Source organism: Balaenoptera physalus (genome assembly GCF_965194825.1).
Source record: "Balaenoptera physalus genome assembly, chromosome: 18".
Taxonomy (NCBI): domain Eukaryota; kingdom Metazoa; phylum Chordata; class Mammalia; order Artiodactyla; family Balaenopteridae; genus Balaenoptera; species Balaenoptera physalus.
In genome coordinates, this window is record NC_138899.1 from 40,798,378 (window position 1) to 40,805,144 (window position 6,767).

Genomic DNA, 6,767 nt, shown 5'->3' on the forward strand with positions numbered 1-6,767 from the left:
TTTGACATAGTTGATTCCTTATCCCTCTTACTGCATGTTCTTCCTTTGGCTTTCATGACACCAAAACCACAGTTTCCATCCTATTTTACTGGCCATTCATTCTCCATCTTTCCTGGTGGTTCTTCCTTTACTCCAGAATCTCTTCAATTTAAATTGTCCCAGGGCTCAGACTTTGACTCCTTTCTTTTCAATAACTATAACATTTTCCAATCTTGTCTAATTTCCTGATTTTTATTATCTGTTAAATTTCCATCTCAGAACACTCTCGTGAACTCCAGACTCGCAGGTATATTACATTGCCTGCTTGACATCTCCACTTGGATGACTAATAGACATTTAAATCTTTTCAGGTCTAAAATTGAATTTCTGGTCTCCCCCCCCACAGACCTACTCTTCTCACAGCTTTCCTTTCTCAATCAATGACAACTGCACCAATAGAGGTGTCAGACCAAAAAATCACAGAATCATTCTTGACATCCCTTATTCTTCTATATCAAATCTGTTTGAGAATCCTATGGTCTCTACTTTCAAAATATATCCAGAATCTGACTAATTCTTTCCAACTCCCCTATTCCAGCATGTCTGTGGTTGGAACAGTCAATGTCTCTAGCCTGGATTTCTTCAATTGTCTCCTAGCACATCTCCCAACTTCTATCCTTGACATCTGAGAATCTCTCCTTAATACAGCAGTCAGAGGGGTCCATTTAAAATGCAATTCAGATCATATCACTATTCTGCTCAAAACTGTGCAGTGATTCTCACTTCACAAAAGCAAAACCTACAAGACCCTGTAAGGGCCTGCTTGATTTCCCCCAGTTACATCTTTTAATCCAGTCCTGATAGTTTCTATTCTGCTCACTCTCCTTCAACCCTACTGGCCTTCTTTCCACATTGTTGACGTAGAGTGAGCAGGCACTTTGCAGCAGGCACTTTTTACCACAAAGCCTCTGTCCTGAATGTTTTTCCCCTAAATATCTACAAGGCTCACTTCTGAGTTTGCACAAATGTTACCATGTCACTGGGACTCCTTTGAGCAGTGTATTTAATATTGCAACCTGTACCATTTCCCTGACTCTCTCAACCCCCTTGCCCTTCTCTACATGTTTTTCACCTGTATCCCTTATCACACTCTAACTTACTATTTGCTTCTAAATTAGGCTTTTTGTGTAATTTCTATTTTCATTAATAAATGTTAGCAGAAAAGCGGAAATATTTGCTTTACTAAGGTATCCCAAGGATCCACAAGTTTCCTGACTGATGATAAGCACTTATTTGTTTTTAAGTAAATGAAATAACAAGAGCTAATGTTTAATGAGCACTAAATATTTGTCAGGTATTGTACTAAGTGTCTTACATGTCTGGTAGCTATTACTGAAACTAACGTATAGTTATTGAGGTGGACGGGTGGAGTTAGGTACCGTTCTAAGGGATTTATACACATTAACTCATTTTAAGTGAATAACAAACTATATGAAGTGGGTACTACTATATTTTCCATTTTGTCAAAAGAGAAAAATTGAAGTACAGAGGATTTTGTAAATTGCTCTAGGCTACACAGCTAATAAATTGTGAAGCTGGCATTCACATCCAGACAGTCTGGTTCTGACATCCAAGATTCTAACCATATATATACTATCTCATGCTAGAAAGTAAGAGAGCTGAGATTTGAAGACAAGCAGTCTGATTCCAGAGCCCACATTCTTAATGACCAACATATATTTCATTCACTGCTAGACTCTTAGAAATAAATCAGGGATCATTGGCTAACTGAATGTGCTCTTTTTCAGTTCTATGAAGTTGTCAACAGGCACTAGAAAGAAAGAGTAGAACCCTATAAAAGTATTTAATGTCTGCAATATCTTTGAGATACAGGAACTTAAATAACTTCTTGTGTTTAGGAACTCATTTAATCTATGTCTGCACTGAATGCTACTCTAACTGATATGTAAATAATAAGTACCTGTAAGAACATAGACATATCACTTACTCACTCTAGGCTGCATTTTTTATTTCATCAAAATGTAAAAAGTTTGAACTAGAATGACCTATAAATTTCCAATTTTGAATAAAATGTTATGAGCACAGGTGACAACAATGAATTTACATTTTACTTTTATTACTTTTTTACAATTTAACATGTATTATTTACAAATTTTTAAAAAAATTGTCATCATAATCATCATCATCATCTAAATTTATATGCTAATAAATGCATTCACAAATGATAATTATGAGAAGAAATGAATTTATAGGAAGAATTGCGATAAATTCAACTTGCTATTTGTTTGGCTATGGGACTGATCATGATTTCCTCTTTATAGTTTACTTCCTCAAAAAAATCATAATACATTGCTGCTATTTGTTAAATGTCTCCATAATAGTTACAAATTTTATGTTTTTGGACTTTGAGACTCCACAGAATATACTGTTTTTAAATGAAGACTTTCAAGTCCTAATTTTTTATAAGTTTTAAGAAAAAGTTGTGTAAAAGTGCCAGATAATGAAAGATATAAAATTTACCATAGAGAGAAGAGTTTCATGGGAAAGCATCTGCTAAGAGCTTTGCATGAAAATTTAAGGAGTTTATTCTGAACATTTTCAGAGTATGCTTTTTTTAATCAAGTGTTATCTATGCAGGTTTACTCATAAATAATTGAAATTTAATTTTCCTTTTCCAAATAGTCCCAACTTCCATGTAAGTGTCCCAAACAATGTAACTCAGGGTTTTCTTCCTGATGAGAGTACACTTTAAAAGCTGATACTGTCATTTGGAAGAAAACTTGAGCATAACTACACATCTTATCATTAATTATTTACTTCCTAATAGTAGCAGAAATTCAGACAGAAGCTGCCATCTCACAAATACAAATTATGAAATGATCATGAGATTTTGGTCAGCATTTCTGAAACATGTGACTGATATTTACATTAGAGTTTATCATAAATATTATATTCATTTTGCATCACAATCTTTAAGCTTGTTAGTAGTTTTTAACTAATATGAACTAGATATTGTTACATTTGAAAATGGACACTGTTGACTGAAAAAAAGAAAAAACAAAAAATGCATAACATGAGAGCTGTGAGTTCAGTTTTATTTGGGGTTTACTGAGGACTGTAGCCTGGGAGACAGACACTCAGATAGCTCTGAGGAATTGCTCCAAAGAGTTAGCGGAGGAGGTCAGTGTATATATACGACTTTGGTAAATGGGGTACATGCAATGAAGCATACATCTCGGTAGAAGGTTGCTGCTAATCACAAGAGCAGATGTCTCCATTAAGTGATTATAGTGCTTTTCTAGGTATGAGAAGATGCAAGAAATTGGTTTCCTAAAATTTTCTCCTGAAAATACCTAACTATCTGAAGGCCTGTTCAGCCAGATTTTCCCAGAGCATAGAGTGCCTCATTCCTGATCTCATCCCTGAACTCCTTTCAGAGTATGTTAAAGGCCAGCAACTGCATTGGCTAGTGACTTCATTCCTGTAGAACCTGATGGTGAGCGACATTCTTTACTTGGCAACACTAACAAAATTGCTTATATAATTTCTGTTTCTATCCTTGAAAATTTATTTCCATTTTAAAATTTTATGTGTATATAAATACATACACACATATAAATTGCATTTTTGTAGATAAAACATGGTCAAAAATCATATATATGTGTATATATTCAATATAATATTTTTAGTTTGGGAATTGTTTTAGAGAAATCACAATTTTACAAAATGATTTTATCAAACTTTGCCCAAGATTAAATATTGAAATAGATAATACAAAACTGAAGAACTTAGGCTCATATTTCATTCTATACTATATTACAAATGGATTTGTATATTCACTTTTCAAATAAGCACATAGTATATATACAAAAACTATTGAATAACATGAGGACACAAACAAGTCAATGAATTATATATAAGAAAGCTGGTAAAAACAATTTAACAGACACATTTTATTTAGAAAAGATCTGTTTTTAAGAGTTAGGACTAATACTTAAAAATGATATTTAATTATATGCAGCATATGTATTTGGATATTTATAAGATCCAAAGCTTTAACATTTAATTGTAGGTTCAATTAATTAAATATTTCCTGATTTCATTGGGAGGGATAAAAGATAATTAAAAAGTTGTTGTTGCATTTTTTCAATCTCTCTCTAACGTAGTAGAAGACTCTGGGAATAAAATTCCAAGACTTGGTGTTAGGTCCTGTTTCAGCTACATCTTTATGTCCAAACAATGAAACCTTCCAATCTCAATTTCTCCATCAATGAAGCCAATGCAATGATCCTCACCCTGAGAGTTGCCCATAAATTGGTTTAATGTGAAATAACATATAGTATATCGTTTATTGTTAAGCATTTGAAAAGGTGAAAGGTCAGTACTTATTTCAGCAATAATCAGTGTTAAGCACAAAATCATATCTGTAAAATGTCAGTATAATTGAATTTAAATTTGGTTAATCTCATTTGTCACCTTTTTATCTCTTAAATTTTGAATTCCTCTTTCTTTAAATTAATTTTTTTAATTGGTGATTTACAATGTTGTGTTAGTTTCTGCTGTACAGCAAAGTGAATCAGTTATACATATACATATATCCACTATTTTTTAGATTCTATCCCTGTATGGGTCATGACAGAGTATTGAATAGAGTTCCCTGTGCTATGCAGTAGGTTCTTATTAGTTATCTATTTTATATATAGTAGTGTGTATATGTCAATCCCAATTTTCCAATTTATCCATCCTCCCCTTCCTCTTTGGTAACCGTAAGTTTGTTTTCTACATCTGTGACATTTCTGTTTTGTAAATAGGTTCATTTGTACCATTTTTTTAGATTCCACATATGATATCTGACATATATCATATGATATTTGTCTTTGTCTGACTTACTTCACGCAGTATGACAATCTCAAAGTCTATCCCTGTCACTGCAAATGGCATTATTTCATTCTTTTTATGGCTGAGTAATATTGCATTGTATATATGTACCACATCTTCTTTATCCATTCCTCTGTTGATGGACATTTAGGTTGCTTCCATGTCCTGGGTATTGTAAATAGTGCTGCAATGAACATTGAGGTGATGTATCCTTTCAAAGTATGGCTTTCTCCAGATATATGCTAAGGAGTGGGAATACTGGATCATAAGGTAGCTTTATTTTCAGTTTTTTTTTAGGGAATCTCCATACTGTTCTCCATAGTGGCTGTACCAATTTACATTCCCACCAACAGTGTAGGAGGGTTCCCTTTCTCCACACCCTCTCCAGCATTTATTATTTGTAGATTTTTTGATGATGGCCATTCTAACTGGTGTGAGGTGATAACTCATTGTAGTTTTGATTTGCACTTCTCTAATAATTAGTGATGTTGAGCATCTTTTCATGTTCCTCTTGGCCATCTGTTTGTCTATTTAGATCTTCTGCCCATTTTGTTTTGATTGGGTTGTTTGTTTTTTTGATACTGAGCTGCATAAGCTATTTGTACATTTTGTAGATTAATCTGTTGTCAGTCACTCCGTTTGTAAATATTTTTTCCCAGTCTGTGGGTTTTTTTTTTTTTCTTTTTGTGGTTGGTTTCCTTTGCTGTGCAAAAGCGTTTAAGTTTAATTAGGTCCCATTTTTTTGTTTTATTTTCATGTTCACTAATCTAGGAGGTGGATTGAAAAAGAGCTTGCTGCAATTTATGTCAGAGAGTGTTCTGCCTATGTTTCCCTTTAAGAGTTATATAGTATCCAGGCTTACATTTAGGTTTTTAATTATTTTGAGTTTATTTTTGTGTATGGGGTTAGGGTGTGTTCTAATTTCATTCATTTACATGTAGCTCTCCAGTTTTCCCAGCACCACTTATTGAAGAGGCTGTATTTGCTCCACTGAATCTTCTGGTCTCCTTTGTTACAGATCAGGTGACCATAGGTGCATGGCTTTTTCTCTGGACTTTCTATCCTGTTCCAGTGATCTATATTTCTGTTTTTGTGCCAGTACCATACAGTACTATACTACTGTAGCTTTGTAGTATAGTCTGAGGTCAGGGAGTCTGATTTCTCCACATCTGTTTTTCTCTCTCAAGATTGCCTTGGCTCTTTGGGGTCTTTTGTTTCTCCACACAAACTGTAAAAAATTTTGTTCTAATTCTGTGAAAAATACCGTTGGTAATTTGATAAGGATAGCATTGAACTTGTAGATTACTTTGGTTAGTTTAGTCATTTTGACAATACTGATTCTTCTAACACGGAAACATTGTATATCTCTTCTTCTGTTTGGATCATCTTTGATTTCTTCCATCATTATCTTTAAATTTTCTGAGTACAGGTCTTTTGCCTCCTTAAGTAGGTTAATTTCTAGGTATTTTATCCTTTTTGATGCGATGATAAATCGGATTGTTTCCTTAATTTCTCTTCCTGATGTTTTATTGTTAGTATGTAGGAATGCAAGTGATTTAGGTGCATTAATTTTGTATCCTGCAACTTTACCAAATTCATTGATGAGTTCTAGTAGTTTGTTCATAGCCTCTTTAGAATTTCCTATGTATAATATGAGGTCATCTGCAAACAGTGACAGTTTTACTTCTTCTTTTCCAATTTGGATTCCTTTTATTTCTTTTTCATCTCTGATAACTGTGGGTAGGACTTCCAAAACTATGTTGAATAAAAGTGGTGAGTGTGGACATCCTTGTCTTGTTCCTGATCTTAGAGGAAATGCTTTCAGTTTTTCACCATTGAGAATGATGTTTGCTGTTTGTTTTGTTGAATATGGCCTTTATTATGTTGAG

At 33.6% G+C, this 6,767-nt stretch overlaps 1 pseudogene across 1 annotated transcript in view; it reads left to right on the plus strand.

The window, feature by feature from the left end:
- LOC309647449 (myb/SANT-like DNA-binding domain-containing protein 7 pseudogene) overlaps positions 1-6,767 on the plus strand; it is a 57,502-nt pseudogene that overhangs the window by 19,346 nt on the left and 31,389 nt on the right. The window lies entirely within an intron of this gene.